The sequence below is a fragment of the Onychostoma macrolepis genome, chromosome 07 (genome assembly GCF_012432095.1).
Source record: "Onychostoma macrolepis isolate SWU-2019 chromosome 07, ASM1243209v1, whole genome shotgun sequence".
NCBI lineage: Eukaryota > Metazoa > Chordata > Actinopteri > Cypriniformes > Cyprinidae > Onychostoma > Onychostoma macrolepis.
Window position 1 is genome coordinate 42,565,813 of NC_081161.1, and position 14,353 is coordinate 42,580,165.

The window sequence follows — 14,353 nt, forward strand, 5'->3', positions numbered from 1 at the left end:
GACTCCAAAAGTTTTGATATTCTGCATATTCTGTGTGGTGCTCACTGGTCAGTTCACAGCAGTCATAGAAATATTTTTTTTCCCAATACGTTTAAATTGAGTTTTACCTTTTATGGCCATTTTTACCTTTATAAAGCCATTTTTGTAAAAGTGTGCATCATCTTTTGAGTCAAATTCTTAGATTTTAGTAGTCAATTAGAATAAGACATTTGGGCTGTTACCAAGCAAATGAAATCAGTATCAACAAAAATAATTTTGACAATGCAGCGGAAACACAGAAGCTGTGATATTGATTAACTATTTAAAATTATATAAACATTTACATTTCCTGCCCCCATATCTTGAATTTTGTGATCATTCTAAATGCATTTTAAAAGACTGAATCACACAGTGAAAGAACGCACTCTAATGTGCATGCGCACTAGTCTAACCTTCATCACCCCACATAGCAAATGTTTTCTGGCCCGGCTCCGGGCCAATCACTTTTCCCTCGGCCCAAGTACCACAAAGAATGACGGCCCTGAAGTGGCCCAGAACTGGTTTAAAGACAAGGGTCACACGTGGGCCATAACCGGCCCAAATCTCAGCCAGTATTCACCCTTAACTGGCCCTGAACTGGGCCAAAACATTGGTCATTTTGGACATTTTATTATTGGTACCAATTCTCAGCCTCAAGTAAACCAGAATCCCCAAATCTGAGCCTTATATAGCCCAGATCCAATACAGAATCTTATATTTAATATTATTGCATTTACTATAATCGCCATTATTCATTTTGTGAAATGTTTTGGTAATGTACACACAAATTATGCCAATAAAGTACATTAAACAATAGAAAATCAGCCTAAAAATTCACAGGTAAGGTAACTGTGCAATAAAAAAACGTATTGCATTGAAAATGTTTCTTTAAATTTTTTTTATGAAGAACAAATCAACCAAAATAGAATGAGTGTATAAAGTATACAGTCTATAAGAAAAACGTAACAGACACACTTAGACACGTAATAACAAGAATTTATTGAAGAAATGTCAAAGAGCAGTAACCACAGTAGACCAAATGACGATGCGTTGCAGTCGCGGTCCTCTCTGACGGAATATAATAGTTTAGTTCGAGGAGCAGGGCATAATTTAAGTTGTTAAACGCTGAAGATACTATCTCGATCAACTCCGTGAGGGCGCGCGCTTCTTATTCATAACACGCATCACCGGAAACACAGCATGTGTCGAAACCGGCGAGAGCCAATGAGCGTTTGATATCGCTGCCGTAAAACTTGTTGTAAAACTGCTTAACAGCAGTTTTTAAATTATTACTATTGCTACAGAGAAAGAGATACATATTGCCGATGAATGGTTTGAATTTGGATCTTTTCCTCACACAAATCATCACATGGATACCGAGGATTTGAATAAAAAAAAAAAAATGTTTTTCTTGTGTCTCATACAATTAATATAATAATCATTAAGTGAATTAAAAATAATTTAGTTCAATAAGTAGTAACTTTAAGTACCGAGAGATAGGTGTGCAATATTGACAAAAATGATATCTCAATATTTTCTGGGATTTTATTGATAACAATAATTAGACGATTGCTGAGTGTGTTATTGTACTGACATTTTAAAAGACTCCTGTGGACTCCAAAAGTTTTGATATTCTGCATATTCTGTGTGGTGCTCACTGGTCAGTTCACAGCAGTCATAGAAATATTTTTTTCCCAATACGTTTAAATTGAGTTTTACCTTTTATGGCCATTTTTACCTTTATAAAGCCATTTTTGTAAAAGTGTGCATCATCTTTTGAGTCAAATTCTTAGATTTTAGTAGTCAATTAGAATAAGACATTTGGGCTGTTACCAAGCAAATGAAATCAGTATCAACAAAAATAATTTTGACAATGCAGCGGAAACACAGAAGCTGTGATATTGATTAACTATTTAAAATTATATAAACATTTACATTTCCTGCCCCCATATCTTGAATTTTGTGATCATTCTAAATGCATTTTAAAAGACTGAATCACACAGTGAAAGAACGCACTCTAATGTGCATGCGCACTAGTCTAACCTTCATCACCCCACATAGCAAATGTTTTCTGGCCCGGCTCCGGGCCAATCACTTTTCCCTCGGCCCAAGTACCACAAAGAATGACGGCCCTGAAGTGGCCCAGAACTGGATTAAAGACAAGGGTCACACGTGGGCCATAACCGGCCCAAATCTCAGCCAGTATTCACCCTTAACTGGCCCTGAACTGGGCCAAAACATTGGTCATTTTGGACATTTTATTATTGGTACCAATTCTCAGCCTCAAGTAAACCAGAATCCCCAAATCTGAGCCTTATATAGCCCAGATCCAATACAGAATCTTATATTTAATATCATTGCATTTACTATAATCGCCATTATTCATTTTGTGAAATGTTTTGGTAATGTACACACAAATTATGCCAATAAAGTACATTAAACAATAGAAAATCAGCCTAAAAATTCACAGGTAAGGTAACTGTGCAATAAAAACGTATTGCATTGAAAATGTTTCTTTAAATTTTTTATGAAGAACAAATCAACCAAAATAGAATGAGTGTATAAAGTATACAGTCTATAAGAAAAACGTAACAGACACACTTAGACACGTAATAACAAGAATTTATTGAAGAAATGTCAAAGAGCAGTAACCACAGTAGACCAAATGACGATGCGTTGCAGTCGCGGTCCTCTCTGACGGAATATAATAGTTTAGTTCGAGGAGCAGGGCATAATTTAAGTTGTTAAACGCTGAAGATACTATCTCGATCAACTCCGTGAGGGCGCGCGCTTCTTATTCATAACACGCATCACCGGAAACACAGCATGTGTCGAAACCGGCGAGAGCCAATGAGCGTTTGATATCGCTGCCGTAAAACTTGTTGTAAAACTGCTTAACAGCAGTTTTTTAAATTGTTACTATTGCTACAGAGAAAGAGATACATATTGCCGATGAATGGTTTGAATTTGGATCTTTTCCTCACACAAATCATCACATGGATACCGAGGATTTGAATTAAAAAAAAAAAAAAGATTTTATGATTATTTTATTTAATGCTTGTGCATGACAGCATATTAATAAAATTATGTGCCCCAAATAAATATAACATGATAATGATTAAATTATCTCTCTCTCTCTCTTTATGTAAAGATTCTAAGATTATTTGTACTGAGAATAATAATATATAATCAAATTATAATTAAGTGCAGTTTAATGCAGTTGACTGATTTACTGATTTGCTTTATTTTGAAATGATCCTGTTGCTATTTCAAAGATTACATTTAAACAATACTACACTTAATTAAAATTTATGTGATAATTTTATCATATTTTATTTATCTTGTTTTTCATGGGTCACATAATATGCTGTCAGGTCACTGCCTGATCTGGGCCACGTGATCACTGGACTGATCTGGGCCACACTCCCACCAACAATCGGCCCTCATGTTGTTTGCCGTGATCCACGCCGTGCCATCATTGCCACACATGTGCCAGCTTGAGGCCGCGAATGACGCGGCGCGAATTGTGCGTTTCGGGCGTTTGACGCGAATCGCGCGAGTTGAAAAATCTGAACTTTGGCGAAAATTCGCGTTGCGTTAACCAATCAGGAGCTTGCTCTAGTAGTGAGGTGTTTACGATGTAGCGAGGGAGGCAGAAATTCGAAACAACTGTATACCCGGAGCTGTACGATACATCTTCGTACTTTTATAGAAACGGGAATAAAAAGGATCTTGCTTGGTGTGTTACTTTGTGCACAACATAGTAAATCATAATTTATAGCCTATTTGTTACATAAAAATATTATTTCTATGTTAAGACTAGAATAGGCTACTTATGGCAAACATTTGTACATTCATTCTAATTATATCCTATTGCAAATACACTCACAATAATATAGTAAAAAAAATGGTTATTTGTGATTGGACCAGAGTAGTGTAATGAGCCTGGAGCAGCCTGGCAGAAGCCCCTCCTTGACGCGAATTTGCGTCTGTTGTGAAGTGAATTTCACGCGCGAATGAAGCGAGTAAACTCAAAATGTGCAAGCGTCCAACTGCACGCGAATAGCGCGATTTATTCGCGCAAGTCGCGTCTGGTGTGAACTCACAGTCAGGCGCATGCGTACACGCGTTTTTTGCTGCAAAGCTTGTTGGGCAAACAGATTTTTCACTTCTGCTTGATAGATTGGCTGAGCACAATTTAATATGTTCGCATATGTATTTTTAATTTTAACTACAGACCTTCAGCTAAAATTACTACAATGTATTTTTTTTTTTTGTTTGGGTGTAATTATTGCGAAGCAATTTGTTGAGTCAATATTTGTTTGTCATTTTCCGCAATTCTTCAAAATGTAAATTTTTACAGTGTAATATATGAACATTATTAGTTTTCATAGTATATTTTTCTTGATGGTCTGTCTTGCTTGGTAAGTAAAATGCAAGTTAAAAAAAACCCATCATGTTTGAATATCTTTTAAACAAAACAATTATAAGCAGGTTCAAACAAGAGAGCATATTTGGTTTTGCTCTGGTTTATTCCTGTTCATGCTGCCTAAAGTTAAAATGGGTGAATACTTTTCTGCCTTCTGATCCAGCAAATATGATCAATGTTATGTGGTTTGCATCATTACAAAATACTAATATTACAGAACATTAGAAATGATAATGTGACATGTTTTTAATGACTACGTTATGGTTTAATTTTTAGATTATATAATATTAATAAAAGATTTACATCTATGGGAAAAACCTGCCATATCAGCTTTACCTGGACATGTTCTGTTAATGGTATTTAATGCAATTTGAAGATATAAAACTTTGCTTGATATCTTCAGATTGGAGAACCTGTCCTTTAAATTTTTTCCCAGTTGAAGAGGACAGTAATATGGATGTCTGGAGCAAAAAGCATGGGTCAAGTGTAATGCATACGTTTCAACTGTACTTAGTCTTCTACACATATTTTTGAGCCAAGTGGATTTTGAATGCTGCAAAATATATTTTTTTACCTGCAGGTCAGGCAGGTTTAATAATTTTGACTGTGTTTAAGGCATAAGCAAGTCAATAGAGTATATAGTATAATACAGACAATCAAAATAACTTACTTCATTTAAATGTTAATTGAAATATAGTCAGTTCTCACTTTGTTAAACAGAAACGCGATATTTAGAACAGAGAACAAAAATAAGGCTAGATTTTGAATATTGATCTATGAACGACATGAAATTAAACCAGCATATATCTTATCTTTTGGCAGCAATGAAGGAGGTCTTGATGAATGTCAATGCCTGTGTGTACAGCTAAACAACTCTGCAGGTAAACCATAGACCAATACAGTGAAAACATCCAAAGTATCATGGCATTCTTTAAAGTACATTGGAATACCATGGTACTTATTAAAATATAAATATGATTTGTCTCTGATAGTATCACAACCATTTTTCACTTTCACCTGGCAATGTGTTATTCTGTTGTACTTGTTTTAAAGATTGTTTGTTTGTTTGTTTTCAAAATATAACTATTTATCTATTTTTTTAGAAATACATATAGTTAAGATTAAAGATTAAATCGGGTAAGCTACCTTTTCCATAATGTCTAGTGAAACAACTTTGTCTGAAGCAGGGATCAAAATGAACATTGTTATAGTATTTCAACCAAACATATTTTGTGCTTTTTTTATCATGTGTATAATTTTTATACAATGTGTAAATCATGATATACTTTAAATGGTTAATATTATATATATATATATATATATATATATATATATATATATATATATATATATATATATATATATATATAATGTATATATTCATTTAGGAGGGAAGGTTTCACAAAAATAAAAAATAAATAAATAAAAACAACCTCATATTTGAATATTTCATCTTTTACCAGGACAATTATGCAGGTTCAAACAAGAGAGCATATTTGGTTTTGCTCTGGTTTATTCCTGTTCATGTTGCCTCAAGATAAAATGGGTAAATGTATTTCTGCCTTTTGATCCAAAAAAAAAAAAAAAAAAAAAAAAAAAATGGTAATAATAATAAAATGGTGTAGTGCATGCTTCATCATTACAAAATATAAAATTTTACAGAACATAAGAAATTATGATGTGATGTTTTCAATGATTACATTATGGTTTCATTTTAAGTTATAATAAATACTACAAATGACTTTAGAACAACTATCATCTAAAACCATAACAAAAGTTCAGATTTATGAGAATTAGGTCTATGTTGCTGCTGGGGAAAAAACTGCCAAATCACCTTTACCTGGTTTTTAGCATGCATCGGGTCTGTTAATATTATTTATTGCAATTTGATGTGTAAATGAGAGAGTGAATTGAATTGTTTACCACTAAAAATGAATATCTTCAGATAAGAGAACCTGTCCTATACATTTTCCCCAAGGAGAGGACAGTAATATGGATGTGTGGAGCAAAAATCAGCACTATGGGTATTCAAGCAGTTAAATGTACATTGGTTGTACACTTGTTATTGCGGTGCATTATGGGATACTATGAGTGCACTCGATAACGTCCACTGTGGTTTCAGACACAACTACAAATGGCTGTCCCCTCAAATACTGCCCTATTTAAGAGTATAGGGGACGATTTTGAACAGTAAAAAGTGATTACAGTGCCAGTTGTGTTTGCATGAAACGAGAGCATGATACAGCGCTGACAGGGCAACAAGAATAATTAAAAAAAAAAAAAAAAAAGTTTTATGTGATACAATGTTCTGTCTTGTGTAGTGTGAATAAAATGAAATTTGATAAGCCATTGAATCTTTTGCCCAGATGTTTGTCTAGGCCAAATCGAGATGCAATATGCACTTTACCAGAAGTCACAAGCTTTTTAAGGTAAAAAAAAAAAAAAAAAATTGCCTAAAATTGCCTTTTATTAATGGTCCACATGTAAATGTGGCTAAAGGTTGGACTTAACTCATGATCTTAGGTCAGTTTTGTACTTTTGAAATCTCTTGGGACTTCACCTCCCACATCTGCTCTCGTTTATTAAGTTCATTTTCTCTAGTTTCCAGATCCGCTCCGAGCATCTCCAAAGATTTTTCTTCTTCCTTAAGCCTGCGTTGTTCTTTAACAAAATTCGCCTCAGTTTCCAGCAGCTCTTGTTCTCTTCTCTCCATCTGCTGTCTAAGGTTTTCCATATTTTTCTCCTGCTTTTCAGTCAGATCTTTTATTTCCTTTTCCTTGGTCTCCAATATCTTCTCCATTGGTTGTAGCTCATCCTTTTGACTTTTTATCTGCTGTTCCTGTGCCTTTAAATTTTCCTCTATTCATAAGCTCTTCTGCTCTTTTCACAATCTCCTCTCTCATTTGCACCAGATCTGCAGCCAGACGTTTGTTATTCTGACTCTCGTTAGATTCTTCTCCTCTTCTCTTATCTTATACATTTGCTCTTTTCTCCAAGTGTGATGCGAGATTTTAAGTTAGGAAACCTGTGCCTAGATCAGCATTTACAAGAAGATTAGCATTTTAGCGATGCTCCTCATGGTCCATCAGAACTGATATGTCTACCCTCATAGACGTCGGTTTGACCTTTATTAGTTCACTGCACACTGCATCTGAAGTTCTTGAAAACAGAAATACAAGCACCAAAGGGGGTGTTTTAAAGGGCATCTGGAGGGTCAGGGTCTCTCAACGGTTGATGGGCCTAGGCCAAACATGCAACTATAAAAATAAAGCATTATTTGGACTTAATGTATTAAAACGTGTTGCATTATAACCAGTGTTGGGGAGTAACTAGTCACATGTAACGGAATTACGTAGTTTAATTACAAAATAAAAGTAATTCGTTAGAGTTACTAATAAAAAATAATAATAATTAAATTACAGTTACTTATGAAAATGTTAAGGATTACAAAGGGGGTTACCAGAGGCGGCGTTTCCGTATCGCAGAGTATGGCAGTTGCCATACCCTAGCCCAGTCAGGTGCTGTGAAAAAAAATAATAATAATTATCCAAATGTAACATGTGGCTCATTTGTAGGGACTACGCCACCCTGAAATACCAGGGAATTAACCAAAGAATTCAGACACACAAATACGTTCCACATAGAAAAGGCAAGTGGCATGAGTTTCCGTCCGATTTAAATAATCATTTTATTAAAACTAAAAGTATTAGGCAACAGTAATTTTAAAACCAACCAGCAACACCATTAAATTGTCTTGGTCAAATAAAGGAAAAAAAAAAAGGAAAAAAAAAAAAGAATAATTGAAGATCGTAGCAGGGGCTGAGGCTTCCTGTATGATGGACAGGCTAGTAGGGTAATGCACCCAAAAAGAGGAAAATATATCCCAATCAATCAGAATCACATCCACAAAATTCACTGCAAATAATAACAGCAATAACGACAACCCCTTGTTAAAGTGAATTTGGTGCAACCCAAAAACCAGCCTGCTTCTGAGAAACACTCAGCTCCTGCAAAATACAAAAGAGAAAAAGAATCAAAAGATCAGTTACACAAACAAATCTAACAAAATACACATTGAAACCACAAATAAATTATACTGTCACAATAACACAAAGATGACTACTCAGTACTGATCATAAGGCTTCATGAATGACCGAGATCACTAATACCGCATAGCGGTAATCACTCTAATTAATAGAAACTGTTACAAAGACTGAGGCGTTAGTGACAGTAACAGCAAAATCCAAACAACAACAACTAAACAAAAAGATATATATCCCAATACAACAAAAACACAAAACAGAACATCAAGCCCACTTAAGTAATTGGACAAGAATGTGACGACCCAAAGCAGCAGCACGGCCCAAAGGGAGGGGGTAGAAGAGAGCTGCGTTAAAGTGACTGCTCACACTCAGTCTGCCTCATACGGGGACCCTAAACATAAACATCCGTTACAAACTCAGTTTAAGAAAAGACAAAGAAAGGAAACGTAAACAATTTACTCACCCTATATTTAGATGACACAACACTCACAACCACAGTCGTATAGCTCCTTTAGTTGGTAATACCAATATGAACGGCTGGTGCTCCGACCTGGCTATTATGTTGCCATGACTCACAGCGCACTGAAACGCATAACTGTAGTCAAATCAAACTTCCCACGGCACCACTAACGCACCGCATTAAAACTCACCTGGGAGTGAAGCCCAATACTTCTGCGTCGGACCAACGCTGTAAGCTGTGCGTCGGTTTTCATTTATACTTCTGCGTCGTCGTCCGCGTCGACGTGCAGTACACATGCGGACTTGAAAGTCCACAGTGTCCACGGGCATGTTGCTTGTGAACCCTGCAGTACCACGGCAAAAGCCGAAGAAGAAGTATAGCTATGACGGCGGTAAATAAATATCAATTCATTAAATCATTATTTAAAACAACAAAAAGGGGGACAACAACGGAACAGGAGAAGATGGCATTCTTTCAATCTCCACAAGGACGTATACCACGGCAGATCAACATTGTTTGTCGCGGACAACTACCGATGTATAATGCTATAGTATAATAAATGATAAGACACTTGTTCTTTGCATTGTTTTATTTTAAATAAGAAGGTGTGACATTAAACTATATTACAGCGCTCTTAAACGCACACAAAACTCAAGTGCATATGGAGGGAGGGGTTCTAGCAGACCAATCACAGCGCTTGCGGTCCGCGTAGCGTTGACGCGCTGTTAGGTTTTCGGAGAGGTGCACGTCAGGTACGGCGTAGGTTACGGCGCAGGCCATATATTTAAGTGATGGTGACGTTTCAGACACGGCACAAACCTCACTACACAAACTTGAGTCTATTATAATTCGTTATTATTATTTTAAATCAGAGGGTTTTAAAAATAGTTAACCAATTATAAGCATTAAAAAGAGCTTGTCAGTAAAACTTCGTAACGCCATTGGATCATCAAGCTCTCAGCGAAACCTCGTAACTTCGCCCCGCCTCCATTCAGATTTACGTGCCAAGCACAGCCTGGAGGAGACAGATCTCCGCTTTTTCGCAATGAAAGGGTAAATAAATAATTGATGTTTGAATAGTACAGCGTTTTCTTTACTCAAACACTACGTCTGTAAAGGATAATATTTTTGTGTGTTTGAAGAGCGGAGAAGAATTAGGTTATTTGCCGTCTAGCCAATATACTTTTGTAGGTTTTAAATATCCTGTGCATAAGCACTTCATTTGAGATTTTGGCCAAGTGTATTAAACAACAAGAAAAACTAAGCGCCCATATAGCTACAATCAACATTATATAACCTGTAAAAGTTGATGAAAGCATATAATGCACTTGCTGCCTCAGATAACAGTTACAGCCGTTCTAATGACAGACAAAACACTCCATCTCCGTCATTCTCTGGTCAAAAACATTGTTAACTCCATTTGTGACCCTGGACCACAAAACCAGTCTTAAGTCGCTGGGGTATATTTGTAGCAATAGCCAAAAATACATTGTATGGGTCAAAATTATAAATTTTTCTTTTATGCCAAAAATCATTAGCATATCAAGTAAAGATCATGTTCCATGAATATATTTTGTAAATTTCTTAACGTAAATGTATCAAAACTTAATTTTTGATTAGTAATATGCATTGCTAAGAACTTCATTTGGACAACTTTAGAGGCGATTTTCTCAATATTTAGATTTTTTTGCACCCTCAGATTCCAGATTCCAGATTTCTATACAATCAAATATTCCAATCCTAACAAACCATACATAAATGGAAAGCTTATTTATTCAGCTTTCAGGTGATGTATATAAATCGCAATTTCAAAAAATTGACACTTAAGACTGGTTTTGTCATCCAGGGTCACATTTGAGCTTGATTTTCATATAATGTTAAGTGCAAGTGTCTGATACAATACCAACGCTAACGACACAGTGTTGTTTAATTATTGAATTCTTTTATTTTAAATAAGAAGGTGTGACATTAAACTATATTACAGCGCTCTTAAACGCACACAAAACTCAAGTGCATACGGAGGGAGGGGTTCTAGCAGACCAATCACAGCGCTTGCGATCCGCGTAGCGTTGACGCGCTGTTAGGTTTTCGGAGAGGTGCACGTCAGGTACGGCGTAGGTTACGGCGCAGGCCATATATTTAAGTGATAGTGACGTTTCAGACACGGCACAAACTTGAGTCTATTATAATTCGTTATTATTATTTTAAATCAGAGGGTTTTAAAAATAGTTAACCAATTATAAGCATTAAAACGAGCTTGTCAGTAAAACTTCGTAACGCCATTGGATCATCAAGCTCTCAGCGAAACCTCGTAACTTCGCCCCGCCTCCATTCAGATTTACGTGCCAAGCAAATATAGTCAAATATTGAAGTTGAATACTGAAGTTAAATATAAATATACAAAAAAATAAAGATATGAAGAAAAGAGAAAAGCAATCTCCGAGTAGTGCCAAAGAAAAATAAACAAAAATAGAAAACCAATCTACCTAAAGTAAATAGTTCTTACCTAACTACAAACAAAAAAACTAAACATATTCAGCGTATCACACGCCCTACCTTCCCTACACTGGCTAACAAAACAAAACATACTCAATAAACTACTGTGTATAATACAATGCGATTAAAACCTACATGTGTTCAATGTATGTCACATGACATCATAATCTATCGCTTTCTCTGTTATCCACAAAGATCACTAGACGAAAGACTCACAACACAGCTGTAATGAGAAAAGGCATAACAGATGAAATGCAGATCGACGTCAGTTAGAATCGATCTATTTGAATACATGATAGTCAGAATGCACAACACAACTTAACTTAAACATAAGATGAAAAGCCTTCACCGATCACAATTAGTCATCGCGTAGATGAATCACGCTCAACGCCTCGAGACACTCCGGCCACAGTTTGCACGCCGGGGCTCTGGTTCTCTATCTCGCTCCACGAGGTACTGTTTGTTGCTGCCGCAACTGCGTTGACGAAGCCTTTATACGTCATCGACCTCCTAGTTCCTGTCAGCAATTGATGACGTTTTCCACATACTGCATAAAGTTTACATTCAAAATAAACTATTACAATAATAATAAAAAAAAGACTGTGATATGTAACAGTACTGTATATGCTTTTTTTTTTTAAAGATTAACTGTTTTTTTTTTTCTAAGGCATTGTTAGATTCCAGTGTTTCCTGTCATAGCTATGCAAAGATTTTATTTAAAAAAACAGTATCATAGCTAAACTATGATCATAATTATCATAATTAAACTATTTCTTGTTATGATTTTAAATCAGTATTTAACATCAGAATGATTTTAAAGTAAGTCTGATTTTGTGATGGCTGTGCTTCAAAGGGGATATCGGATGCCCATTTTCCACAAGTTGGTATTCTTGAAATGGTCTCAGTGGTCATGAAAAACAACACCCTTTTTACCTTGTCAAAAACAGCTCTGTTCACAGCAACTCGTTTCGCTGCATATCTCTTTACATGCTAATGAGCTCTGCTCACCCCACCCCTCACTTCTGTGGAAGAGCAAAGCTGATTCGCAAATAATCATAAAAAATATAAAGTGTGAGACTTACTACTTCTGGAGGTGCAGCTGGATCATGAAAAATGAGTACTGATTCATCTTTGAGTTTTAACTTTTTAACAAAACCTGCCTGGAGTCTGGAGTAAAATTATTTGCGCAGCCAGACATAAACGAATTTAGTGAAAGTGAAGTGACGTGTGGCCAAGTATGGTGACCCATACTCGGAATTTGTGCTCTGCATTTAACCCATCCAAGTGCACACACACACAGTAGTGAACACACACCCAGAGCAGTGGGCAGCCAATGCTGCGGCGCCCGGGGAGCAGTTGGGGGTTCGGTGTCTTGCTCAAGGGTCTCACCTCAGTCGTAGTATTGAAGGTGGAAGAGAGCGCTGGGTATTTAATACAAAATCAAAATGGCTTGATAATTGAGACTGTTTAGGTTTTTGGGGATTAAAAAAAAAGGAGTGAATTTTTATCATTGTAGGGTGGTTGTGTCCACACACTGCCAAGACACATTTATATGCAAATGAAGATATTTGGCATCCAATGTCTCCATTAAAATTAAAATATTATAATCTTAATTCAAGTGATGAAGGATTTCGAAAGTCTAACAGTAATCAGTGTTGAGTAAGGTTACTACTGTAAGGTTAACCCTGCCTGGTTAACATGTTTGAAAATGATAGTTGAAAACATTAGAAATTTAGAAACGTAATCAAAAAGTAATCAGTTACATTACTTTAATAAAGTAATTGAAAAGTTACACTACTTATTAAATTTTAAGTAGGGTAACTTGTAATCTGTAACCTATTACATTTCCAAAGTAACCTTCCCAACACTGATTATAACCTCAAACTTAGAAATTGATTATTTTACTCTATTGTTCAATATGATCAAATTTATTGCTACTGTGTCTACCAGACATACATGGATAGACGGACCCTTTTCACAAACGACACATTTGCAATAATGCAATAATGAACTTTGTAAATTTGTCTGTTAGTCTACATGTTCTGTTACACGTTCTGCATTGCGTCTCCAAGAGCCACTGTATTTAGCAGAGAAATGACAATAAACATATACTGACTTGTAACTTTTGGTGTTGGGAAATTGGAAAAGTTTCATGCAGACGAATTAAAACAATGTAATTAGAACGTGAAACATGAATGAAGTGTTTATAAAAACCTCAGCACTGCTTGATCTGATCTGACCAAAAGAGAAATGGGCATATGGTAATTGCTGTGAATTTAGGCTAATTAGAATTGTCAAGAGGTTTTATCATCCATTAGAGATAGCTGGATTCACTACACATACAATAAGCATGGCAATAAATGCACATCTGTCTAGTGGTTGAAGAGTAGACTGAAATTTGAAGTTTATGCTGGTGAAATGATGTTAGCATGGCCGTGTTCATTATACCTTAAAAGGCTATAGTGCAGATAATGACTAGAAAACCCAAAATAACAATTAATGGACAAATGAAAGGAGTCGACTAATGCACTCAGACACACTTTCAGTTAGATTGCATATTATTTTCCTCTAATTGAAGTGTTTCCCTAAAATCTAACAATGTGGTCGGATAAAATAAAATCTCTACTTGATGTCATAAGTGATAAATTATAGATTCTTTCAAACGACTTAGAAATAGACCCCCTGCAGACAGTTACAAACGTTGTGGGGGGAAATGAAACGCTGCCGAGGAACTATTTTTCAATATTTCACCCGCTTGTCTCGCATAATGGCGAGGCGGAGGAATACCCAACGCCATCGCGCAATTACCTCATTATATGTAAACGTTTGGGTTTGCTGTGTGAGGGCCATGAAAAAGAATTGCATTTCAAATGTGTGTTTTTCACTCGATGGAAAGAGTTTCTCTTT

At 35.8% G+C, this 14,353-nt stretch overlaps 1 protein-coding gene and 1 long non-coding RNA gene across 3 annotated transcripts in view; one reads left to right on the top strand and one right to left on the bottom strand.

Moving 5' to 3' along the window:
- The window catches only part of LOC131543878 (leucine-rich repeats and immunoglobulin-like domains protein 3), a 117,121-nt gene that overhangs the window by 24,757 nt on the left and 78,011 nt on the right, over nucleotides 1-14,353 (top strand). The gene's annotated exons all lie outside the window — the stretch shown is intronic.
- LOC131544852 (uncharacterized) lies at nucleotides 7,967-13,172 on the bottom strand. Of its 2 annotated transcripts, XR_009272239.1 has the most exons (4): nucleotides 11,582-13,172; nucleotides 9,141-9,293; nucleotides 8,954-9,072; nucleotides 7,967-8,881 (listed from the first exon to the last, which is right to left on the bottom strand). It is a non-coding gene; the product is annotated as an uncharacterized LOC131544852 (long non-coding RNA). The 2 variants fall into 2 exon arrangements; XR_009272238.1 differs by lacking the exon at nucleotides 11,582-13,172 and having other exon boundaries at nucleotides 7,970-8,881; nucleotides 9,141-10,052.